This window comes from Triticum urartu, chromosome 4 (assembly GCF_003073215.2).
Source record: "Triticum urartu cultivar G1812 chromosome 4, Tu2.1, whole genome shotgun sequence".
NCBI lineage: Eukaryota > Viridiplantae > Streptophyta > Magnoliopsida > Poales > Poaceae > Triticum > Triticum urartu.
The window spans coordinates 187,745,655-187,773,429 of NC_053025.1; positions in this window are offsets into that span (position 1 = coordinate 187,745,655).

Here is a 27,775-nt window from a genome sequence, read left to right on the forward strand (position 1 = left end):
AACATGCATTGTACTTAATGTCTAAATATGCAATCCTAGGCTACATAGCAACAAGGAAGGGTGTTACATTAATGTTCTAATGATGTCTAGATATACGCAGAAGAGCAGCAGCAGCAACAACGACACAACCATGTTTGGATACTCAACTTAGCTGGAGGTTAGAGTTAATTTCTAGCTTATGACTAACCCTGAACTGACTCCATCCAAAGAGTTTTTTGGATGGCAGGGTTAGATTGACAATAAATGCACTAGGAGAGATAGCTCCAATTAGCACCTCTTAGGTTGGATAGTTTTTTGGGTGGGTTATAGATGCAACTAGCTCAAACTAGCCCTCATGTTTAGATATACTTTAGGGCTATTCGAGCCCGAACTAGCTCAAACTAACTGTAACCATGGATACACCAGTAGTTAATCAGCCAAAAATTTGTAAGAATGTACTAAAATCCTTCTGGCCCATAATATAAGATGTTAATTCATCTAATATGTGAGTATATTGGATGTTATAAGATACTCCCTCCGTTCCTAAATATTTGTCTTTTTAGAGATTTCAAATGGACTACCACATACGGATGTATATATACATATTTGAGAGTGTAGATTCACTCATTTTGCTACGTATGTTGTCACTTGTTGAAATCGCTATAAAGAAAAATATTTAGGAACGGAGGGAGTATTACAAAAGAGTGCTGTACTACACCATTGTGCAATTACTGTTTAGCTTCTAATATTAACTTGGTGCTTTTAGGTACATATCTCATTGGTGAAGATCCACGTGTCGACCCTTTCTGCGTATGGGGCAATGAGATATCGATGAACCAACATCAAGTGAGGAAGCTGATAAAGATTGTGAGTAAAATGGGTCCAAAGATGGAAATTAAACTATTTGTTTACACTTCATCCAAGACAACAATGAACTGCGGGATGGTAAGTAAGAGCTCTGTAGCCTTCTTTTTACTGCCCGTAATGAGTTGTGTTAGATGACAATGTCTGAATCTTTTTCCTTTGCAATGGTTGCCAAAGCAGTTTACTCAATATTACCTCTCAAACTACATGATTGGAGGGCATGCAATGGTTAAAGTATTTCTACCAGAACACGATGATTATCCAGATGTTTTCATGCAGACCGTGAAGGATGGGCGGTTGACCATCAGAAGGGGTTGGACTAGAGTCGTGCACGCCTTCTGCATGGAGGAAGGCACAATATGGGCATTCCACTTCACCTTGTTCAGCAGCCAGAATGTATTTCGCCTCTTTCTTTACCGTCTTTAATAGTACAAGCATACAACTGTGGTTCATCATTCTTTATTTGGTTCTTATGTAATTCTTGAACATATGTACCTATGAATCGAATAATGCATTGGTTGTTTGAACCTGATGGATATGAATAAAGCTGTAGCATACATTAAAATTCAAATTCAAATCCAGTACAATTTGAAATAGCAGCAATTAAATTATGGAGAAATTATGCCCTCCAGGTCGTTACGACACACACGTGTAACACCCACAATGCGGCTATATCTCCCACGTGTTAGGGCACGACTTAGAGGCATAGCCGCATGGTGGTTTTGTCGCAAGAGGGGTAATCTCCACACAATCTCATCTATTGAATAAGAAAGGGATAAAGAGTTGGCTTACAATCGCCACTTCACACAATACATAAATAAATCATACATCATCCAAATACACTCAAAGACCGACTACGGTCAAAACCAACAGAAAAGGAAGATAAACCCCAAATGCTAGATCCCCGATCGTCCCAACTGGGCACCACTACTGATGATCCGGAAAATACACAAAACAACGACCAAGATCTTCATCGAGCTCCCACTTGAGCTCGGTTGCGCCACCTGCACTGGTATCATCGGCACCTGCAACTATTTGGAAGTATCTGTGAGTCACGAGGACTCATCAATCTCACACCTGTGAGATCAAGACTATTTAAGCTTATGGGTAGGATGAGATAGTGAGCTGGAGCTGCATCAAGCGCTAAGCAAAATGGTGTCTAACATACGCAAATAAGAGCGAGATGAGAAGCAACGCAACAGTCGAGAAGCTAGAAGTGATCAAGAAGTGATCCTGAAACTACTTACGTTCAAGCATAACACAAGACCATGTTCACTTCCCGGACTCCACCGGAAAGAGATCTCACGGCTACACACGCGGTTTATTCATTTTAATTAGGTCACGTGTCAAGTTCTCTACAACCGGATATTAACAAATTCCTATTTGCCACATAATCACGGGCACGGCTCTCAAAAGTTTATACCCTGCATGGGTGTCCCAACTTAGCCCATCACAAGCTCTCACGATCAACAAAGGATATTCCTTCTGCCAGAACAACCCGATCAGACTCGGAATCCCGGTTACAAGACATTTCGACAATGCTAAAACAAGACCAGCAAGACCGCTCGAATGTGCCGACAAATCCCGATAGCAGTTGCACATATCTTTTTCTCAGGGCACACCAGATGAGACATCCTACGAGTAAAACCAGCCCTCAAGTTTCCTCGAGGTGGCCCCGCAGTCTACTCAGTTCAGACTAACACTTAGAGAAGCACTGGCCCTGGGGGTTAAATAGAGATGAACCTCGGGCTCGCGAAAACCCAAGGGAAAGTTATATGTTGGTAGGCAAATGTAAAACCAAGGTTGGGCCTTGCTGGAGGAGTTTTATTCAAAGCGAACTGTCAAGGGGGCCCCATAACCCCAACCGCGTTAGCAACGCAAAATCAAGGAACATAACACCGGTATGATGGAAACTAGGGTAGCAAGAGTGGAACAAAACACCAGGCAAAAGGCCGAGCCTTCCACCCTTTACCAAGTATATAGATGCATTAATTAAAATAAGAGATATTGTGATATCTCAACATATCCATGTCCCAACATGGAACAAACTTCAACTTCACCTGCAACTAGCAACGCTATAAGAGGTTCTGAGCAAAAGCGGTAACTTAGCCAAACAACGGTTTGCTAGGAAGGTGGGTTAGAGGCTTGACATGGCAAAATGGGAGGCATGCTATAACAAGTGGTAGGTAGAACGACATAGCGATAGAGCGAACAACTAGCAGGCAAAGATTGAAGTGATATCAAGGGTATGGTCATCTTGCCTGAGATCCCGCGAGGAAGAAGAAAGAGTCCATGAAGAAGGCAAAGGGACATAGTCGAACGGATCCTGTAAAAGCGACGTTACTGGAACTAACAAGAAGAAGCAAAACCAGAAAGGAGCAGACAAGATGGTAAACCAACAAGCATAACTTGGCATCATGCACAATCAAGTATGATGCATGTCCGGTTTAAAGAGGCATGGCATGGCAAAGTGCACAAACAAAACTACAAGTTAAGTGGAGCTCAATATGCAACGAGTTGCATATTGACGAAACACCACATGACTTATTTAGTTCTCTCTTGGTCATGTACTCATCAATATTAAATGTTGGTTAACATGGCAAGAGGTGAGGCATAAGTGAACTAAATATTTAGGCAAGTTTAAAAGAGGTCGGAAATAACAAACAACAATCCCGGAAAAACCTCATATGCAATTTATGGATTTGGTACTGTTCTGCCCTAAACCATATTTTTAGAGTTTTTAAACATGCAAGATGAGTGCACCATGTTAATCTATGCATTTTTCTACCCAATTTACATATAAAGTTTATTTAAAACCGAGCTACGGGTTAATTAGTTATGAAATAAATCATTTTAGCAAGTTATTGAAGAAAATTTAAACAATCAACATTTTAAACATTTTTAACATGCATGAAAGTTGCATATTATGAAACTAGATAAAATTCTAAGCAAGTTACATATATAAAACATTTTAAACCGATGCATGATTTGTGAGTTAGGATATGCATGTACATGAAGGTCTTTTCTGTAAAACTGCCAAACTCCTAGATAATTAGTAAATCACTCTGCGGGAAAAAAACATGAGTCGGGTCGAATCCAGCTGGCCCAACAGGAGCATACAGAGGGCGGGTGCTCACCCTGGGTCAAGGCCCGGTCGGTGGAGGAGGTAGGCCGGTTGAGGAGGAGTGCGCTGGGCCTTGGGTGGCACCGGCCCACGATGGCGCTGGAGGCGGGTGCTCGAGGTCAACGGGTCGAGGTGCTCACTGGAGAGAGGTCAAGGCAGGGACGCCGACGGCGGTCCATGATGAGGCAGCGGCGTAGGCGAGCAGGGGAGGCCAGGGGTCGACGGGGATGGATGGATCCGCCTGTCTCCCGGCTGGATCCGGCACCAGCTCGCGGCAAGGCGGCGGAACACATGACTAGTCAACGGCGGCAGTCGGGGAGCTCCATGGCGGTGAGGAGGACAGTGCAGGGGAGAGGAGAGTGAGCAGAGGATGGAGGGAGAAGAAAGGAGAGGGCGGCGGAGGGAGGTCCGGCCTGGGGTCGAGGTCGCCGGCGGATGGTGTGGCGTGCTCCGGCGAAGCCGGCTGAAATCGGCGGCAAGGAGGCAGCTAGGCGGAGCTGTGGGATCGGGAGGAGCTCCTGTGGGAGCGGCGGCGCTGCTTGGGCTCAGGGCTGGCCCCAATGGGCTTCCCCGGGCCAGATCTGGGTTTGGCAGGCCGTGGCGGCTGGAGGGAGGCGCTGGCGGGGCATGTGGTGCCCTCCCAGTGGCTTTGGTGGTGGCTGGGGCGGCGCTAGCGAGTCGGGCGGCGCCAAGTGGCGGAGGAAGGGTGGCCGGGCACGGAATGCAAAGAGGGGGCGGCGGCTGCAGGTGGGAGGAGGGTTAGGGTAGGTTTAGGGGCTAGGGATGCCCAAAATGGCAAGGGGGCTGCTTAAATAGGAAGGGGCTAGGGTTTAGGTGGGTATTGGGGGTTTTCGGACCCTCCGATCGAGATCGGACGCACCGGTCGAGAGGGAAGGGGTTAGATGGGCTAGGCAATGGGCTGTGTAGAAGGGTTGGGCTGAGAGGAGAGGGGAGAGATGTAGCTCGGCACGGTTTCCGGAGACCGAAAACATCCGATGAAAAGACCGACTATATTGCTGCTATAGTTATCCGTTGGGGAATCAAATGAACTCCGAATGCGATGAAAATTGACAGGCGGTCTATCTACACTATAATAAGACCGCACGCCAACTTCCATCCCATTCTGAGAACATTTTCTGGCCACTTATAAAATAATATTTCGGACATGCCGCGGGCGCGTGCAAGTGTGTTTGGGCTCAGAACGGACAACGGAAGGAACGGGGAGACCGGGACGTATGCAAGTTTCGGAAACATGCAGATGAAATGCGGATGATGACATGACAAGATGCAACACGCAAGCGAATGACAAGGCAACAACAGCGAATAACTGGAAGACACTTGGCACAATGGTCTCGGGGCGTTATAACAGTCCAACACTATAAGAGGATCTCGTCCCGAGATCTAGGATCGCACCGGAGGGAAACGGAAGAGGAAGAGAAGAGGTGAAGCTAAGTTGCTTCTTTGACAAATGAGTGAAACCACTAACCTTGAGAGGTTTAACAATTTGGAGAAAAGAATACAACGGAGAAGAACGAAGTTGAAAACACTCCGTTAGAAAAGAGGAACAAGGAACATTACTAGAACCTTGTAGGTTGAAAGACATAAGAAAAAGTGTTGCAATGGACAGGAAGTACATGCAAGCACTCCAGATGAAATGAGATGTACAAGGACCGATAAAGATCAATTACGACAACACTTCGGTTGGAAATGGAAGGCAATAATATGAACTTGGCAAAATGAAAGCACTTGGATGAGACTCCGGTTAGAAGAGGAATGATAGACACAACACTCCGGTTAAAACAAGATAGAGAAGGAATAAGAATGATATAATTTGGACAGCACTCTGACTATAAATGGACGGAATTGAACATGAACTTGACAAGATGAGAGGATACTTGATGAAATCCACAACACACTGCCTCTGAACTATTGAAAGAATGGCACAATGGGTGAGAAAGATTTTAGACAGCACTCCGGTTGAGAATGGAGGCAAAAACTTGACAGAATGGGAAGAGCTTGAAAAGAGGGCACAACACTCCAGTTGGAAATGGATAAGCAAAAGAAAGAACATGATCTTTGACAAAAATGGGATGATGGGTCGAAGAGTGCAACATCACAATGCCTCTGGAATGAACGAATAGAAGCTAGATCGTTGGGATAAAGGGATGAAGAAGAAAATGACAACTTCTGCCACAAATGAACTAGGAAAGCACTCTAAGAAGGTTAAAACGGAGTTGTTGGAAAAACCAACAACGAAACGAATAAGCTTATAGTGGGCTTATGGAAAACATCTCAAAACTGAGGTGGAATTCTGCCACCAAAAACAATAGATTGGATTGATATGAACAAGGAGACGAGAAACTTATTTCACTGGGAGGATAAATGAAGAACTTGGGTCATTTATAAGCACCATAAATAGAAACAATCCTTAGGGAAAGCTTGAGGTGAAATATAACCCAAGATAACTCCAATGAAGAGATTGATGGGTTGCAAAGGATCTCATGAATGAATTAAAAATGATGGGTTTAAAATATGTAATTCCGGACAACTTGTGAATCATGAAACACGAAGGGAAATTGTCAAGAATGACATAACACCACCTCAAGAGACAAGAGAAAAATAATTGCACTTTGGAATGCAAAGAATGCTTGAATTCCTCAAAACAAAACATGTGTTGAGCACCATGTTTAATCTTTGCGTAGCTTGGCGGATCATAACTTCGAGAGAAATCTTGAAGACCAATTGAAGAATGAAAAGAATCCTTGACGAACCACCATGTAGCCTCCATGAAGAAATCCGGTAAAAAAATTGACCAAAAAGAAAGAGAAGTTGAAAACACAGGTTGAAGCCTTGCGATGATTTAGATGGGGCTTCGCGATGTGATAATGCGGAAAACTTGGAACTCCGGAAAAGAAAGATGAAACAATTGAAACCGAGAATTTTGATGAACCTCTGGAATAAGGATTTGAATTTACTCGATGAAGAAGAATAAGAATTACATTATTCTTATCCTTCATCAATTAAATTGATGACACACAATGGATTTGGCATACTACTCATTCTCATTGAAAGGGTCAAGAAAGATATAGCGCAAACTTGAATAGGTCTTGATGAAACCACCGGTGGGATTGGAAAGAACGAATGAATTGATATGATAACCAAGAAAGAGAACTCTTGAACGAACCACCGTAAGAATTGAAAATGAACAAATAAAATATAAAGAAACACCGGGAAGAATTGGAAAACGAATGAAGATCACTACAGGAATCAGCTACTTTGCCATCTGCCACGGCAGACGGCAAAGGCATGGATGGCTGACGGCAAAGGTCTTTGCCGTCTGCCGCGGACGGCAAAAGGGGACGACAAAGTAAGGTTCGGAAAAGAGCTACTTTGCCATCTGCTTCGGGCGGTTGACGGCAAAGGGGCATCAGCAGCGGACGGCAAAGAGTGCAGACGGCAATAAATGCGCTGTTACTCCGTTAGGTGGTAAGCGGCAGGCCTTTGCCGTCCGCCGCTGACGGCAAACTTCGGAAGGCCTTTTCCGTCCGCCGAATGATGTCAGCCGACGTCACTAAACGGCAGGCCTTTGCCGTCCACCATTGTAGGCAAAGTTTTTACTCTTTGCCATCCGCCGCCGACGGCAAAGCCTTTGCCGTCAGCCACTGTAGGCAAACTAACCAAATTGTTCAGCCTCCCAGGAAGCATAGTTGCCTGCCACGTGGCCTCTTTGCCATCGGTGGCAGACGGCAAAGAGCCTGCATATTGTCTCTTTTTTCTGTTTTTTTAATCCAACAATTTTCACAGCAAATATATATGACATATATAGATATATTTAATAGCAAACATATCACATAGCCAGCACATAATTCCATATACATATTACATAGCAAAGTTTCATCAACATAGCAAGTTCCATCAAGTTCCATCCATACACATTGTTCCATATACATATTACATAGCAAAGTTTCATCAACATAGCAAGTTCTATCATAGCAAGCTAGATACAATGCAAAGTTCTAGCAAAGAAAAAGCAAGCACTCCATCATAGCAATCTAGCTTCCATGAAGTGAGTGAAATCTACAAAATGGTAAATAAGAAAGTTAGAAATAGGTGAATAGAACAAGAAGAAGACTAGAACAAGATGTATATGTCATTTATGAGCTAACTTAGGTGAAATGGATCATATATGAGCTAACTAAGTTGAAATGGGTTGTTTATGAGCTAACTTAGTGGAAATGGATCATTTATGAGCTAACTTAGTTGAAATGGGTCGTTTATGAGCTAACTAAGGTGAAGGGCATCGTTTTTGAGCTAACTAAGGTGAAATGGATCGTTTTTGAGCTAACTAAGGTGAAATGGATCGTTTTTGAGCTAACTAAGGTGAAATGGATCATTTTTGAGCTAACTAAGGTGAAATGGATCGTTTTTGAGCTAACTTAGGTGAAATGGATCATTTATGAGCGAACTTAGGTGAAATGGATCATTAATGAGCTAACTTAGTTGAAATGGCGTTTATGAGCTAACTAAGGTGAAATGGATCGTTTTTGAGCTAACTAAGGTGAAATGGATCGTTTTTAGCTAACTTAGGTGAAATGGATCATTTATGAGCTAACTTAGTTGAAATGGGTCATTTATGAGCTAACTAAGGTGAAATGCCACGTTTTTGAGCTAACTAAGGTGAAATGGATCATTTTTGAGCTAACTTAGGTGAAATGGATCATTTAAGAGCTAATTTAGGTGAAATGGATCGTTTAGGAGCTACTCTAGGTAAATTGGGTCATTTTAGAGCTAACTTGGATAAACTGGATCATTTATAAGCTAACCTAGGTAAGATGGGTCATTTTGGAGCTAACCTAGGTGAAATGGGTCATTTTGGAGCTAACCTAGGTGAAATGGGTCATTTTAAAGCTAACGTAGGTAAAATGGATCATTTAGGAGCTAATCTACGTAAAATGGGTCATTTTAGAGCTAACTTGGATAAATTGGATCACTTATAGGCTAACTAAGGTAAAATGAGTCATTTTAGATCTAACTTAGGTAAAATGGATCGTTTATGAGCTAACTAAGTTAATTATGCAATTTTTGACATAAGTAAGCTAAGTACATATCGTTTTAGAGCTAACTTAGGTAAAATGGATGGTTTATGAGGTCAGTAAGCTTATTAAGTCATTTTGGAGGAAAAGAAGCTAACTCTAGGTCATTATGGTAAGCATATTGGAGGAAATAAAGCTAAGTCTAGGTCTTTATGCATCTGTTAAGCAAAACACTAGAGAAACTTACCGTGATCACGAAGGTGTAGGAGCGGGCTGGCTCGTGCCGGTAGCTGGAGAAGGATCATGAGATGCGTTTCTGGAGTTAAGCTGCACCAAAGATCATTTCCAATGTCTCGTTAGCATTATGACACTCAAATGTTAAGACTAGCAAGTAATGTCCATTCAAATTAAACTCACCGTGCTCCCAGGAGCAATCACTGGCATCGGCGGAGCGGTCTGACCGGACTTCTTGCACACAGACTGCACATTTGGTTTTCACAACAGAGTCATACTAGTTAGTAATGAGACTCAAATGTTAAGACTAGCAAGTAATCTGCAGAAGAAACTTACCACAAGGAGCTCGTACATGGCCCTTTCCTGCATGTCATTCCGTGCCCTCTCCTCCTCCAACATCTTTGTCGTCCTCTCCTCCAACTCCCGCTGCCTCTCCGCCGCCTCCCCAGAAGTTTCTCCGTTCTATCTCTCTCACTCTGTATAGCAGCCTGCAACACCACTCACATGACCATTTGTAATCATTGATGGAAGCGCACACAATGTAATGGAGAAAGATAGCTGAGTACGTATAACTAACCTTGAAGGTGAGTTGGACTGGCCGTTCACGAGGCCTTATCTCAGGAGCGGAGCTCGACTGGCGCGCCTTGATCTCCGGGAGAGTGCTAGGACAACAGATAAGTCCATCTCCCATGGCTATGGAGCCATGGGACCTCCCGCCACCAGATATCATCAGCAGCTCTGTATCAATGGGACCCTGGCTCGGGTTAAAGTCCTCCCCTTTCCTCGCCTTCCCCTGATCTCTATATTGCATGAGCTTGTCGTGGGCGGAGATGTTGGTGAAGTTCTTTGGATCATCGAGGTCAGACGCAGAGAATGCCTTGACTTTCTTGTAAGGGCCAGTGTGGGCCATGGCATACAGGTCGTACACCTCTGGCACCTTATCCGCCTTATTGTAGCGTGCCTGAAAGAGAGAAACAAAGTAAATTAGTAATTAAAGGGCTAAAGCTAGCATGATGAATGAATTGCATGAATCATGAAGCAAACCACATACCCAGTTCCGCCCGTACTGAAATAAGTTGGAGCTGCCTTGGTGGTGTGGCACACCTTCCATTTGGGCACGTTTGTCCTTGGCCTCTTTGTGGGTGGCCGGCCATTCTTTTGAGCACCACGCATTGACCAACACCTCCCAACAATCCATCCGATCCGCACACCATCTCGGAGGGGCCTAAGTTAGCAAATAGAAACTTGAGCGCTATGGCTATGAATTACTAAATGAAGGAAGTAAGTACAAGCCCTTAAGAATTACCTTCATGTACTTCTCCTTACTGAGTCCATGCGTGCTTAGTATTATACCCCTTGAAGTACCCTAGACGTTGTGGATCTGGCTCGAGAGCGTTTAACTGATCCAGGGTCTGTTGGCCTGTCAATGCAAGTGGTGCAGAGTTTTTGACAACTCTACCCCTGATGAAGTTCTTCTTGTCTTTCCTGAACTTATGGCGAGGATCCAGGAACTGTCTATGCAAGTCGAAGCAAGAAAACTTGCGACCGGCCTGAAGCCAACGAAACTCAAGAGCTCCCTTGCATGTGGGGCACGGGAACCTTCCATGCACACACCAGCCAATGAATAGCGCATACGTCGGCAAGTCATGCGTAGAGTACATGTACCAGACACGCATTATAAAGTTCCATTTGCTAAAGGCGTCGTATGTCTTGAACCCATTATCCCAGGCTTCTTGCAATTCGTCCTTAAGCGGCTGCATGTACACATTCATATTTCCCCCCAGATAGTTGGGCCCTGGAATTATCAACGTCAGGAAAATGTTCTTTCTTTGCATAATCTGTCCGGGGGGGGGGGGAGATTGAGTGGAAAGACAAATACGGGCCAACAACTGTATTGGGCTGCCGTCATACCAAACACACTGAACCCATCAGTACTGATGCTGACTCGAGGATGCCTCGGATCTGCCGCTTTGTCAGCATGTAATTCATCAAACTTTTTCCACGCAACACCATCCGATGTGTGTACCATCATCAGATTCCCATCTGCATCTAGTTCGGTTCTTTTGCCTGTTTTGTGCCATGTCATCTGTCTGGCCGTCTCTTCGACCATGAAAAGACATTGAAGTCTTGGTACGATTGGCATATACCGAAGAACACTAACGGGGATTTTGGTCTGTGTCTTCTCACCCATACCGTTGTCTACCACAATATACCTGGAAGACCAAATGGGACAATAGTTCAAGTCCGCATAGTCAAGCCTAAATAAGGCACATCCTTTCTCACAGGCATGTATCTTCTCATAGGGCATCTTCAGTGCACGGAGGATTTTGTCTGACTGGTACAGGTTTGCAGGAATTACATGGCCTTTGGGTAGAAAGCGTCCAAATACTGTCATAATTGCGTCATAGCATTCTCTGCCCAAGTTGAACTGAGCCTTCAGAGCCATTACTTGTGAGATGGCATCCAACTGACAAAGCTCAGTGTGCTCGTGGAGCGGACGTTTTGAAGACTCCAACATTTCATTGAAGGCCTTTGCAGATTCCTCCATCTCCTCGTCCGGATCCCGAGCATCATCATAGTCTTGCACCATGTTTTCCATCCCGGTACCATGCTCGTCGGTGCGACGACGATCCACCTCAGCTCGGTCACGTTGGGCAGACTCACCATGAAATGTCCACACCGTATAATCGGGCGTAAAACCACTCTTCTGCAGGTGTTTTCCCATTTCAGCCTCTGTCTTCTTTTCCCAATTGCCGCACCGGAAACAGGGGCACCAGGTTTTCTTCCGGCCATTTGCAAATGCGGCTTGCACAAACCCCTTGGTTTTTGTGAACCATTCAGCGCTCCATTTGTTCTGACCAGTGTGACCGGTATACATCCACGCACGGTCACTCATCTTGACTTTCAGAGCTACTGGACACACAACAATTATATATGTAATTCACCATGTATATATTCATCAGTTGATCTACTTTGTCAATTTTATTACGTCCATGCAACCTACACTCTAATAGGTAATGATAGGTCCTAATCCCACCCATGTATGTGTAGATTGGGTTCATTTTCCCATGCTATGCTCCGGATCCGACGCAAAATTTCGGCAGCACCTCCCCGCTGTTCTCCTGATACACGTCTCTGCAATAAACAGAGAGGATGTGTACCCGGAGAACAACAGGGGAGGCACTGACGAAATTTATGCATCGGATCCGGAGCAAAGCATATGGGAAAACGAACCCAATCTACACATACTCGGGCTGTCCATGGATAGCGTTGGACAATTCGAAAGAATCAAGGTTATAAATATGCAAATGCATGCATATTTATAACTATGACGCTTTCGAACGGGAGACACATATTGGTTACGCATACTGATGATTCAAGACACATATATAGCTAGCTATCAAGTTTCATCGGAATAGATCAAATAATTAATGGGGGAGGAGGACATGTCATTTGTGCTCACCCACGAACGAAGGGGCAGAGCTCGTCAAACGCACGTCAAGGTCGTCGAACACCAAACCTCGCAGCGATGAAACAACTGCACATTTAAAACTACCCGATCAACACAATTAGATATGATGTTTTTCATAACAAAATCGAAAAATGTATGACCTAACTAATAATTCACAAATATATGACCCCGTCGGCCTCTACAAGGCCAAAGAACACCTTTTTGGGAGGTGTCGGGGGTCGGGGTGTCGTGTCGGTGTCGGGGTGCCGTGTCGGGGTCGGGGTGCTGTTTCGGGGTCGGGGGGTCGGGGTGTCGTGTCGGGGTGTCGGGTCAGGCTCGGGGTCGGGGTGTCGGGTCAGGCTCGGGGTCGATCGGGGTGTCAGGGTCAGGGTCGGGCTCTCGAGGTCGGGGTGTCGGGTCGTGGTGCCGGGTCAGGGTCCGGGGTGCCGTGTCGGTGTTGGGGTCGGGGTGTCGGGCCAGGCTCCGGGTCGGGGTGTCGGGATCGGGGTCGGGGTCGGGTTCTCGGGGTCGGGGTGTCGGGTCTCGGGGTGCCGTGTCGGTGTCGGGGTCGGGGTGTCGGGTCAGGGTCGGGGTCGGTGTGTCAGGGTCGGGGTTGGGGTCAGGGTCGGGGTGTTGGGGTCGGGGTGTCGTGTCGGGGTGCCTGGTCGGGGTCGGGGTACCGTGTCGGGTCGGGTGTTTCCCCTCTTTTTCCCTTTTCTTCTTATTCCTCTTCTTCCTTTTCTTCCTTTTTTCCTTCTTCTTCTTCTTCTTCTTCTTCTTCTTCTTCTTCTTCTTCTTCTTCTTCTTCTTCTTCTTCTTCTTCCTCCTTTCCTTTTTCCTCTTCTTCTTCTCCTCCTCTCCTCTTTCTTCTTCTTCTTCTTCTTCTTCTTCTTCTTCTTCTTCTTCTTCTTCTTCTTCTTCTTTATTCTCCTCCTCCTCCTCTTCTTCTTCCTTACCTTTTTCCTCTTCTTCTTCTCCTCCTCTCCTCTTTTTCTCTTCTTCTTCTTCTTTCCTAAAACTAAACTAAACCTAAACCTAAAACTAAAAAAACAGAAAAAAGGAAAAAACTAAACCTATAAACCTAAAACTAAACCTAAAACTAAACCTAAAACTGAAACTAAATCTAAATCTAAACTAAACATAAACCTAAAACTAAAAAAATAGAAAAAGGAAAAAAAGGAGGCAGAGCTCACCTGGGGTGGAGGAGGGGGCGGGGCTGCCTGGGGCGGCGGAGGAGGGGGGCGGGACGGCCTGGGGCGGCGGCGCCGGGCGGCAGTGGCGACGGGGCCGGGCCCGGCCGGGGCAGTGGGGCGCGGCTGCGCCCATACGGCAGGGCGGCGGGGGCGATGGGGGTGACGGGGTGGGGGGCCGGTGGGGCGCCGGGCGGCAGTGGCGACGGGGCAGTGGGGCGGCGCGCGGGATGGTGGGGCGACGGGGCGGCGGCGAGTGCTGGGGGCGGCGGCGCGCGTGTGAAGAAGAGAAAGAGAGAGAGAGGGGGGCGCGGTGGGGCGCGACCGTTAACGTTAGTGGGGCCCCTCCCTCTTTGCCGTCCGCCCTCCTTTGCCGTCCGCTTATTTTCTCTTTGCCGTCTGCTAGCGGACGACAAAGAGGGGGGACCGTTAGGTTTTTTAAGCAGCTCGTCAGTGGGGCCCCCTCCCTCTTTGCCGTCCGCTAGCCGACGGCAAAGAACTGGCTAATGGAAAATTAGGTCTTTACCATCAGCCAGTTCTTTGCCGTCTGCTTTTTGGTAGCTAATGGCAAAGAGCTTCTTTGCCGTCCGCTAGCTGACGGCAAAGAGCTGGCAGATGGCAAAGCACCTGATTCTAGTAGTGGATACTTGAGGGGATTTAGATACATGTGAACGAATAGATCCTGAGCTGATTAGACAATACTTGAATGATGCACCGGTAAGATTTGGAGAACGAGAGCTGAAAGCTGAGAATGAGTAATGTTTGAAAAGATGGCCTTCGGAGGAAAGAAATGGAAACAACTCATGAAATGCTCCGGATGGGTGAAAAGAATTCTCACAATCGAAAACAATGATGAGAGGATGGCATCAAGCTAGAATCACGAATCTTTGAGAGAACGGATAAGATTGAGAGAAAAAAAATCTTCTTCGGTCTTCAAATCCGATAATGACGACGAGAAACACCACCATGAATTGTTGAGACACTCCGGAAGGATTAAAAGAGGAAAGGTTGAGCCAAAGATGAAAAGAATTTGAAAGATCTTGGAGAAATACATATGACTGATTATAATTCATTCTTATGTCAAACTTTAGAAGATTTGAGAATAACTCCAAAAAGAAGTGTCAGGTAAGATCCTAGGAAAAGGCATGTGGGTTAGGGCCCACTCAAAAGATACACCGTTAAAAAGGTCGCTCGAAAAGAGATTGCACCGGTTGAATTAAATGGCTTTAATGAGATAACAACCTTGAAATAGCTTGAACGGATTGATAATGGAGACACACATCTTCTGAGATATCTTCGGCACTTCGGATATGAATAGAGAGAGGTGAATAAATAAGAGAGCCTTGGATAAGAAATTCACATGGGAAAAATATGTGAAACAAAAGGAAGAGATATGATCAACACTAAAGCTTGAAATTAATCCACCGGAGAAGAAAATGAGTGAAGAGTGACAAACTTGAAGCTCCTGACCATCTTCATGATAATCACCGAGTAAGAACATTGACAGAAAAGAATGGAGAGACTTCCCATCAATAAAAGGATACTAGAATAAGAAATCTGAGTCCTTAAAAAAAAGGGGGGGGGGGGGGGGGGAAAACAAAGGCAACTTGGGATGGATGAAACAAATAACGTTGAGAAGACTTTGAGTTGATCTTGCGGATGTTGAAAATGATCGGATCCACTTGAAGAGTAACACGCGATTGGAAAGAATTGGCATGACCATCTCGATGATCGAAAAGGACTACCACTCCCATAGAAATATGAGAACACCGCTTAGGAAAAAGGCATGAAATCAACATTTGACATTGAAGCAACTCGAATACCACAAACCAAAACAAAAACAAAGGATTCGCTTGCAAAATAAGCCGGAAACAAACATATGATAGAGATTTACCCAAACCCATATCACGCATTTGTCGAAAACATATTCTAGGAGCTACTTGAATTCCAACTTATAAACTCCCGAAACTTTCTGGTTATGCAATTAGGTGTTGGGGATACAGGGGAAGCATAATATCTGACCCAAACTAACAATCCCTACATCCAGCTGTATCCATCCTTCAACACATAACCAAGAAACCTTCGGAAATCATGTACCTCAACCTTCGAAAAGCATCCATTATACGAGTTATGGCAATACTCCCGAACTCCCGCCCTAGTACTGGGTGGCATCGAGGTTATCTCACCAACAACTGCACAAAAGAGATTTTCGATGTCGGTGAACTCAGGTATTCCAGAACTGCAACGATAAAATTGTGACGACAACACCTCGGAGCTCAACTCCCCGAGACACTGCCACAACCCCTAAATGTTAGGAGGCACCAAGAACAATGTTCTCGTCACAAGAATATCGGAACGATTCCAAGATACCCGCATGATCCTAATTTTTTTTCATGAAATTTGAGGAGAGGAGAGTCAAAACTTCTACGTTAGGAGGCCTCACCAGAGCGATGAAGGGACTGAAGAGTAAAAAGAATCCTACTCTCTGATATATATAATCCTAAGACTCTAAACATTTTGTTCTAGACTCAACAACGTCAATGATGCGATCAAGCAGGGGGCTCCTAAGTCGGGGATGGCTCTGATTACCAACCTGTAACACCCACAATGCAGCTATATCTCCCACGTGTCGGGGCACGACTTAGAGTCATAACCGCATGGTGGTTTTGTCGCAAGAGGGGTAATCTTCACACAATCCCATGCACCGAATAAGAAAGGGATAAAGAGTTGGCTTACAATCACCACTTCACACAATACATAAATAAATCATACATCATCCAAATACACTCAAAGACCGACTATGGTCAAAACCAACAGAAAAGGAAGATAAACCCCAAATGCTTGATCCCCGATCGTCCCAACTGGGCACCACTACTGATCATCCAGAAAAGACACAAAACAATGACCAAGATCTTCATCGAGCTCCCACTTGAGCTCGATTGCGCCACCTACACTAGTATCATCGGCACCTGCAACTGTTTGGAAGTATCTGTGAGTCATGAGGACTCAACAATCTCACACCCGTGAGATTAAGATTATTTAAGATTATGGGTAGGATGAGGTAGTGAGGTGGAGCTGCAGCAAGTGCTAAGCAAAAATGGTGGCTAACATACGCAAATAAGAGCGAGAAGAGAAGCAACACAACAGTCGAGAAGCTAGAAGTGATCAAGAAGTGATCCTGAAACTAATTACGTTCAAGCATAACACAAGACCTTGTTCACTTTCCGGACTCCGTTGGAAAGAGACCATCACGGCTACACACACGGTTGATTCATTTTAATTAAGTCATGTGTCAAGTTCTCTACAACCGGATATTAACAAATTCCTATCTGCCACATAACCGCGGGCACGGCTCTCGAAAGTTTATACCCTGCAGGGGTGTCCCAACTTAGCCCGTCACAAGCTCTCACGATCAATGAAGGATATTCCTTCTTCCAGAACAACCCAATCAGACTCGGAATCCCGGTTACAAGACATTTCGACAATGCTAAAACAAGACCAGCAAGACCGTCTGAATGTGCCAACAAATCCAGATAGGAGCTGCACATATCTCGTTCTTAGGGCACACCGGATGAGATATCCTACGAGTAAAACCAACCCTCAAGTTTCCCTGAGGTGGCCCCGCAGCCTACTCAGTTCGGACCAACACTTAGAGAAGCACTGGCCCGGGGGAGGGGGGGGGGGTTAAATAAAGATGACCCTCGGGCTCGCGAAAACCCAAGGGAAAGTTATAGGTTGTTAGGAAAATGTAGAACCAAGGTTGGGCCTTGCTGGAGGAGTTTTATTCAAAGCGAACTGTCAAGGGGGCCCCATAACCCCAACCGCGTTAGGAACGCAAAATCAAGGAACATAACACCGGTATGACGGAAACTAGGGCGGCAAGAGTGGAACAAACACCAGGTAAAAGGCTGAGCCTTCCACCCTTTACCAAGTATATAGATGCATTAATTAAAATAAGAGATATTGTGATATCCCAACATATCCATGTCCCAACATGGAACAAACTTCAACTTCACCTGCAACTAGCAACGCTATAAGAGGGGCTAAGCAAAAGCGGTAACTTAGCCAAACAACGGTTTGCTAGGGAGGTGGGTTAGAGGCTTGACATGGCAAAATGGGAGGCATGATATAACAAGTGGTAGGTAGAACGACATAGCGGTAGAGCGAACAACTAGCAAGCAAAGATAGAAGTGATAATATGGGTATGGTCATCTTGCCTGAGATCCCGTGTCGGTGGGAACGACACCTATGGGATCACAGGAATCCCTACTACGGTTACGGGGCGCGGGGTCGTGAGAAGAGCGGATCAAACAGATAGCACACGGTTCATTTATCCAGGTTCGGGCCGCGAGGATGCGTACAACCCTACTCCTGCTTTGGTGGATTGTATATCTGTGTTCTTGAGCTAGCTATGGGGCGTGAGGAGCTCCCAAAAGCCGAATCCTCCTCCTGGTCGCCTCGGGCCTCCTTTTATAGGAAAGGGGTTGCCATAGTGGCACACCGGAGGTGGAAAGGGTACAGTGATGTGAGTTTATCCCTTGCATTACATGACAAGGTGCATTTAATGCGTCTTGCCCAGGTGTCCCTGCTTTATCGGGGATGGGGGAGATCCCTGTCTCGTCCGTCCCGCTCCCTCTCGTGTCGACACGCGCCCTGGCCAGCGGCTCCCGCGGTGCCATGTAGGCAGGTAGGCAGCTGAGGTGGCGTAGTGGTGGGTCTCCACGAAGATCCGCATGCCGCCATGCAGGTGCCTGCCCAGCTGGTTGGGTCGGCAGCTGCATGCGAATGGCAGTGGAGGTTTGACTGGCGTGGGCCTGATGGTGGCCCTATGGGTGTTCTTGGCAAGGGCCTTGCCGGGGCCCCGGCAAGGGTCTTGCTGTGGCGCCTGCTGTCATCCCCGGCAAGGCTCTTGCCGGGGGCCTTGTGGTCCTCCTTGGCTGGGATCCCACCAAGGATCATCATCTTCTAAAGGGTGTATCTGATCTTGAATGTCTTCACAAAGATCTGCATGCCACCACGGGGATGTCTCCCGAATCCTTGCCCCATGGGGGCAGTGGACTCAAGGGTGACTCACTCCATAGGTGTGGGGCGAGCTGCCATGACAAGGGTCTTGCCGGATTTGCTAAAACCGCCTCCCGGCAAGGATCTTGCCAGGGGGGTCCACTTCGTCCCCTTTGCTCTTTGTGGTCTTGGTCTTGGCGTCGTTCTGCTTCTCCTGAGCTTCGGCCTTACCTTGGCTCACCTCCCTTGCCTTGCTCAGTGTGGTGGTGCCCGTGGCTCAGACTACCCGTGCACAGTTATAGGGGTACAAAAAGTGTACCCCTCTTTTTGTACACCGACATCCCGCAAGGAAGAAGAACGAGTCCTTGAAGAAGACAAACAGACATAGTCAAACGGATCCTTAGAAACGCGATGTTACTGGAACTAACAAGAAGAAGCAACACCGAAAAGGAGCAAACAACATGGTAAAACAACAAGCATAAACATGGCATGATGTACAATCAAGTATGATGCATGTCCGGTTGAAAGAGGCATGGCATGGCAAAGTGCACAAAGAAAACTACAAGTTAAGTGGAGCTCAATATGCAACGAGTTGCATATTGACGAAACACCACATGACTTATTTAGTTCTCTCTCGGTTATGTACTCATCAATATTAAATGTTGGTTAAAATGGCAAGAGGTGAGGCATAAGTGAAATAAATATTTAGGCAAGTTTAAAAGAGGCCGGAAATAACAAACAACAATTCCGGAAAAACCTCATATGCAATTTATGGATTTGGTACTGTTCTGCCCTAAACCATATTTTAGAGTTGTTAAACATGCAAGATGAGTGCACCATGTTAATCCATGCATTTTTCTACCCCATTTACAGATGAAGTTTATTTAAAACCGAGCTACGGTTAATTAGTTCTGAAATAAATCATTTTAGCAAGTTATTTAATAAAATTTAAACAAACAGCATTTTAAACATTTTTAACATGAATGAAAGTTGCATATTATGAAACTAGATAAAATTCTAAGCAAGTTACATATATAAAACATTTTAAACCGATGCACGGTTTGTGAGTTAGGATATGCATGAACATGAAGGTCTTTTCTGTAAAACTGCCAAACTCCTGGATAATTAGTAAATCGCTCCGCGGAAAAAAAACATGAGTCGGGCCGAATCCAGCTGGCCCAACAGGTGCATACAGAGGGTGGGTGCTCACCCTGGGCCAAGGCTCGGTCAGTGGAGGAGGTAGGCCGGTTGAGGAGGAGTGTGCTGGGCCATGGGAGGCACGAGCCCACGATGGCGCTGGAGGCGGGTGCTTGAGGTCAATGGGTCGAGGTGCTCGCTGGAGAGAGGTCAAGGCAGGGACGCCAGCGGTGGTCCATGATGACGCAAAGGCATAGGCGAGCAGGGGATGCCAGGGGTCGACGGGGATGGATGGATCCATCTGTCTCCCGGCCGGATCCGGCGCCAGCTCGCGGCAAGGTGGCGGAGTGTGGGACCAGTCAACGACGGCTGTCGGGGAGCTACATGGCAACGAGGAGGACACTGAAGGGGAGAGGAGAGTGAGCAAAGGACGGAGGGAGGTCCGGCTTGGGGTCGAGGTCACCGGTGGACGGTGTGGCGTGCTCCGGCGAAGCCGGCTAAAGGCGGCGGCAATGAGGCAGCTAGGCTAAGCTGCGGGATCGGGAGGAGCTCCTGCGGGAGCGGCGGCGTTGCTCGGGCTCGGGGCGGGCCCCGATGGGCTTGCCCGGGCCTGATCTAGGTTTGGCGGGCCCTGGCGGCTGGAGGGAGGCGCTGGCGGGACAGGTGGCACCCTCCTGGTGGCTTTGGCGGTGGCTGGCGGCAACGCTAGCGAGTGGGGTGGTGCCAAGTGGCGGACGAAGGGTGGCCGAGCACGGAATGCAAAGAGGGGGCGGCGGCTGCAGGTGGGAGGATGGTTAGGGTAGGTTTAGGGGCTAGGGATGCCCAAAATGGCAAGGGGGCTGCTTAAATAGGAAGGGGCTAGGGTTTAGGTGGGTTTTGGGGGTTTTCGGACCCTCCGATCGAGATCGGACGCACCGGTCGAGAGGGAAGGGGTTAGATGGGCTAGGTAACAGGCTGTGTAGAAGGGTTGGGCTGAGAGGAGAGGGGAGAGATGTAGCCCAGCATGATTTCCGGAGACCGAAAATGTCCGATGAAAAGACCGACTATATTGCCGCTATATTTATCCGTTGGGGGCATCAAACGAACTCCGAATGCGATGAAAATTGACAGGCGGTCTATCTACACTATAATAAGACCGCATGCCAACTTTCGTCCCATTGCGAGAACATTTTGTGGCCACTTATAAAATAATATTTCGGACGTGCCGTGGGCGCGGGCAAGTGTGTCTGGGCTCAGAACGGACAACAGAAGTAACGGGGAGACCGGGACGGATGCAAGTTTTGAAAACATGCAGATGCAATGCGGATGATGACATGGCAAGATGCAACACGCAAGCAAATGACAAGGCAACAACAGTGAATAACTGGAAGGCACCTGGCGCAATGGTCTCGGGGCGTTACAACACGGTTGGTAAAACACAAACGTTTGCGATATACACCATAATCCGAGACGGTTCATAGAGAGGAAACGTGTGCAAGCATGCACACAGTTGCCGTTTGGAAAGCGTGTGCGATGTCAGATAATATCACAAACGGTGCGGCCAAACTAAAAGTTTGTGTTGGTTGCCTTATCGTACACGATTCACAACCATGGACTGTTTCTGATGAAGTATGCATCCTAAATGTTGCACCACAGAATAGCGTTTGTGATAGTTGTCGTGTACGACGATGTTACGACAGTCTGACGTTTCATAATTCTGTCTGACACTCGTATGATGATTAGCTAATCTTATTATAGTGAACCATTTGTGATGGGCCGCGCATCATACACGTTCTATAATTGTGAACCGTTTGTGATGGGCCACGCATCGTAAACGTAGCACCACAGAATACCGACTGTTATGGCAATGCGAGCAGAAACAAGTAGGAGTGCTGTAGGGACCCTATCCCCAACGGTTTTGGGTCGTGTGGGAAGGACCCCCCTATCGCCGTCACTCACTAGGCGACGGTTCCATATGCCGTCGCGGAAAGGGGTTAAAAACCGTTTGTATAGCACCGATGCATACTAGTGCTATCTTGAATCGGGACCTTTTTCTCAACTTTATCCTAGTTTTTCCGAATGAGCAACCCCTTTTTTCACTTTAAATTGGTCCAAATACGCAGAATTTCTGACTTTTCACGGAGGACTAGATCCAGTAACCGGTGGTCGCTGGTTGACCGGTATTGCACACCATCATTTAGCTGTTGCTATTCTTTTCCTAATCGCAGGTCATATGCATAGGACCAATTGGGGTATTGGCCATGGACTTAAAGATATTTTGGAGACTCACAAGGGCCCATTTACAGGACAAGACCATAAGGGTCTTTATTAAATCTTAACAACGTCATGGCATGCTCAATTATCTCGTAACCTAGCTATGCTAGGCTCTACAACCATTGTTGTAGCTCATCATATGTATTCTATGCCTCCCCATCCATGTTGGGGAACGTAGCATGCAATTTCAAAATTTTCCTATGATCACGCAAGATCTATCTAGGAGATGCATAGTGATACGTCTCCATCATATCTACTTTCCCAAACACTATTGACCTTGTTTTGGACAATAACTTGCATGATTTGAATAGAACTAACCCGGACTGATGCTGTTTTCAGCAGAATTGCCATGGTGTTATTTCTGTGCAGAAATAAAAGTTCTCGGAATGACCTGAAACTTCACAGAGAATATTTCTAGAATATATAAAAAATACTGGCGAACGAACCTACATTAGGAGGCCCACACCCTGTCTACGAGGGTGGGGGCGCCCCCTGCCCCGTGGGCCCCCTGATGCTCCACCGACCTCAACTCCAACTCTATATATTCATGGTCGGGGAGAAGAAAATCAGAGAGAAGAATTCATTGTGTTTTATGATACGGAGCCGCCGCCAAGCCCTAATCTCTCTCGGGAGGGCTGATCTAGAGTCTGTTCGGGGCTCCGGAGAGGGGAATCCGTCGCCATCGTCATCATCAACCTTCCTGCATCACCAATTTCATGATGCTCACCACTGTGCGTGAGTAATTCCATCATAGGCTTGCTAGACAGTGATGGGTTGGATGAGATTTATCATGTAATCGAGTTTGTTTTGTTAGGGTTTGATCCCTAGTATCCATTATGTTCTGAGATTGATGTTGCTATGACTTTGCTATGCTTAATGCTTGTCACTAGGGCCCGAGTGCCATGATTTCAGATATGAACCTATTATGTTTTCATGAATATGTGAGTTCTTGATCCTATCTTGCAAGTCAATAGTCACCTATTATGTGTTATGATCCGTTAACCCCGAAGTGACAATAATCGGGATACTTACCGGTGATGACCATAGTTTGAGGAGTTCATGTATTCACTAAGTGTTAATGCTTTGGTCCGGTACACTATTAAAAGGAGGCCATAATATCCCTTAGTTTCCAATAGGACCCCACTACCACGGGAGGGTAGGACAGAAGATTTCATGCAAGTTCTTTTCCATAAGCACGTATGACTATATTCGGAATACATGCCTACATTACGTTGATGAACTGGAGCTAGTTCTGTGTCACCCGATGTTATCACTGTTACATGAGGAATCGTATCCGACATAATTATCCATCGCTGATCCAATGCCTACGAGCTTTTCACATATTGATCTTTGCTTATTTACTTTTCTGTTGCCACTGTTACAATCACTACAAAACCAATACTGTTACTTTTGCCACTGCTACCATTACTTCCACAATACTTTGCTACTAAATACTTTGCTGTAGATATTAAGTCTTTTAGGTGCGGTTGAATTGACAACTCAACTATTAATACTTGAGAATATTCTTTGGCTCCCCTTGTGTCGAATCAATTAATTTGGGTTGAATACTCTACCCTCGAAAACTGTTGCGATCCCATATACTTGAGGGTTATCAAGACTATTATCTCGCGCCGTTGCCCGCGAGCATTGCTCTATTCTTTGAGTCACTTGGGATTTATATCTGTCGATCACTATGAAGAACTTGAAAGATAAAAGAACCAAGATTTTCCCTCAACTACGAGGGGAGGTAAGGAACTGCCATCTAGCTCTGCACTTGATTCACCTTCTATTATGAGTAAACTTGCGACACCTACTCCTGCTATTCATTCTGATATGTCGCATGTTATTGATGATGCCACTTCTGCTTTGCATGATGCTTATGATGAAACTACTTCTATGCTTGATAATACTGTGCCACTAGGTGAATTTCTTGATGAACAACTTGCTAGGTTTAGAGAGAATGAAATTATTGAAACTGATAATATTGATGAAAGTGATGATGAAGATTCCCCCCTAGATATGAATTGCCTGTTGTGCCTGAGGGTTATGTTATGGATGAAGAAACTGCTAGAGACTTTTTAGCTTGCAATGGTAGATATGATCTTAAGAAACTATTAGCTAAGCTGAAGAAAAATCCTTGAATGCTAGAATGAAACATGACCCTGCTTTTGCTACTTCACCTATCTGTATCTCTGATAAGGATTATGATTTCTTTGTGGATCCTGAGTTAATTACTTTGGTTGAGTCTGATCCTTTTTATGGCTATGAATCTGAAACTGTTGTGGCACATCTTACTAAATTAAATGATAAGTCCACCCTATTCACTAATGATGAGAAAACTCGCTATCACTTTATCCTTAAGTTGTTTCCGTTCTCATTAAAGGGTGATGCTAAAACATGGTTTAGTTCTCTTGATCCTGGTTGTGTGCGTAGTCCCCAGGATATGATTTATTACTTCTCTACTAAATACTTCCCCACTCATAAGAAACAAGCTGCCTTAAGGGAAATATATAACTTTGTGCAAATTGAAGAAGAGAGTCTCCCACAAGCTTGGGGGAGGCTTCTCCGATTACTTAATGCTTTGCTTGATCATCCTCTCAAGAAAAATGAAATACTTGATATCTTTTATAATGGACTAACCAATGCTTCCAGAGACCACTTGGATAGTTGTGCTGGTTGTGTTTTTAGGGAAAGAGCTGTTGAGCAGGCTGAATTGCTATTGAGTAATATGTTGAGTAATGAAAATGATTGGACACTTCCTGAACCAACTCCTAAGCCAACTCCGAAGAGAAGGGGTATTCTATTTCTCAGTCCTGAAGATATGTAAGAGGCAAAGAAATCTATGAAAGAAAAAGGTATTAAAGCTGAAGATGTTAAGAATTTACCACCTATTTAAGAAATACATGGTCTTGATAACCCGACACAGGTAGTAAAGGTAAATTCTCTCTATAGATTTGACGAAGGTGATATTCCTCGTTATAAGTCTGCTAGCCAATGCTTAGATGAGTTTGATAATTTTATTGTTAAAAAAGAAAACATCAATGCTTATGTTAGTAGAAAATTAAAATGTAATGCTTATATGATTGAACACTTGAGTGAATATATGTCTAGAGTTAAAGGTGAACTGAAACTTATTAGTAAACATGCTTCTATGGTTACCACTCAAGTAGAACAAGTACTTAAAGCTCAGAATGATTTGCTCAATGAATTAAATAATAAGAAAAATGATAATGCTATTAGAGTTATGACTAGAGGGGGTAAAATGACTCAGGAACCTTTGTATCCTGAGGGCCACCCTAAGAGAATTGAGAAAGATTCTCAGAGAACTAATGTTGATGCACCTAGTTCTTCTAAGAAGAAGAAAAAGAAAAATGATAGGACTTTGCATGCTTCTAGTGAACCTATTGTTGACACACCTGAGAATCCCAATGTTATTTCTATTTCTGATGCTGAAACACAATATGGTAATAAACATGAACCTAGTGATAATGTTAATGATGATGTTTATGTTGATGCTCAACCTAGCAATGACAATGATGTAGAGATTGAACCTGCTGTTGATCTTCAAACCCACAATCAAAGAATTAATGTTATGATAAGAGAGACTTTGTTGCTAGGAAGCACAGTAAAGAAAGAGAACCATGGGTTCAGAAACCCATGCCTTTTCCTCCTAAACCATCCAAGAAAAAGGAAGATGAGGATTTTGAGCGCTTTGCTGAAATGATTAGACCTATCTTTTTGTGTATGCGTTTGACTGATATGCTTAAAATGAATCCTTATGCTAAGTATATGAAAGATATTTTTACAAATAAAAGAAAGATACTGGAAGCTGAAATTTCCACCATGCTTGCTAATTATACTTTTAAGGGTGGAATACCAAAGAAACATGGAGATGGAGGAGTACCAACTATACCATGCTCCATTAAAAGAAACTATGTTAAAACTGCTTTATGTGATCTTGGAGCCGGTGTTAGTGTTATGCCTCTCCCTTTATATTGTAGACTTGATTTGAATAAGTTGACACCTACTGAAATATATTTGCAAATGGCTGATAAATCAGCTGCTATACCTGTCACTATTTGTGAGGATGTGCCTGTTGTGGTTGCAAACATTACTATTTTAATGGACTTTGTTATTCTTGATATTCCCCAGGACGATAGTATGTCTATTTTTCTTGGTAGACCCTTTTTGAATACTGCAAGGGCTGTTATTGATTGCAACAAAGGCAATGTCACTTTTCATGTTAATGTTAATGAGCATACGGTACACTTTCTGAGGAAACAACCTCAAGTCCACAGTATCAATTCTATTGGAAAAATCCCAACGGTTACCATTGGAGGTTTTCAATTTCCTCTTCCTACTGTCAAGAAGAAATATGATATTCTTAATGTTGGGGATGTGCATATCCCCATTGAGGTAACCTAGTGTTATTCGAAAAGAGTTTGTTAACAAGACTTGATCAACCTTGTTAGTGGATTCCTTTTGATGAGCATGAGATGGATGAAGTTAGAAAGCACAACTCTCTGTACCCTCCTTTTACTTTCTGTTATTTATATTAAATAAAGCAAAATAGTATTTTCTGTCTGTTTTCTGAATTATCCTTGCAATAAAAATATCCCAAAAATAAAAGTTCTCCAAATGCCCTGAAAATTTAATATGATTTTTCTAGAATATTTCAGAATATTTGGCACTGAGAACACACCAGGGGGACCCACCATGTGCCCACGAGGGTGGAGGGCGCGCCCACCCCCTGGGGCGCGCTCCCTGCCCCATGGACCCCAAGTGGCCCCCTCCACTTGTTCTTGCACCCACACACTTCGTCTTCCTCCAAAAAAATCACCCACCAGCTTAAACCCGAGTTCTAGCTCATCTTGCTGCCATTTTTGATCTCCTTGCTCAAAGCTCCATTCACAAAACTACTTTGGGGGATTGTTCTTCGGTATGTGACTCCTCCAATGATCCAATTAGTTTTTGTTCTAGTGCTTTATTTATTGCAATTTTTTGGTGCTTAGGTGACCCTGTTCTCGAGCTTGCATGTTAAATTTATGTGGTCAAAAGTAGTTTTAATGCATGATATGGCTTCTAGGCACTTGTAGGAGTAGTTGCTATCAATCTTGCTGAGTTTGGTTCACTTTTTGAGTAACTAAAAATTCAGAAATTTTTCAGAGGAAGAAATATGTTTAGGAAAATGTTCCAAGGTGGTTCCTCAAGGAAGCAGGCACTTAGGCTCGCTATACGTGAGCCGGAGTATGAACTACCGAGGGAAGCTCAAGTGCGGCCTTGCGAATGGTCGTCAGAGGAGTTTATGATCCGTGCATGCATCAAGGATGAATTTGACATGTACGTGTGTAACGCTGATCTTGAGGGCTTTGTGTCAGATAAGTGCCCACAATACCGCTACCTAACTGATTCGTTTGTGAGAAGGTTTAAATTTATATCCTCGTGCAATTCTCACACCGTTTTATTTGATCTTTATGATAAATCATATACCATGGACCTAGAAGATTTT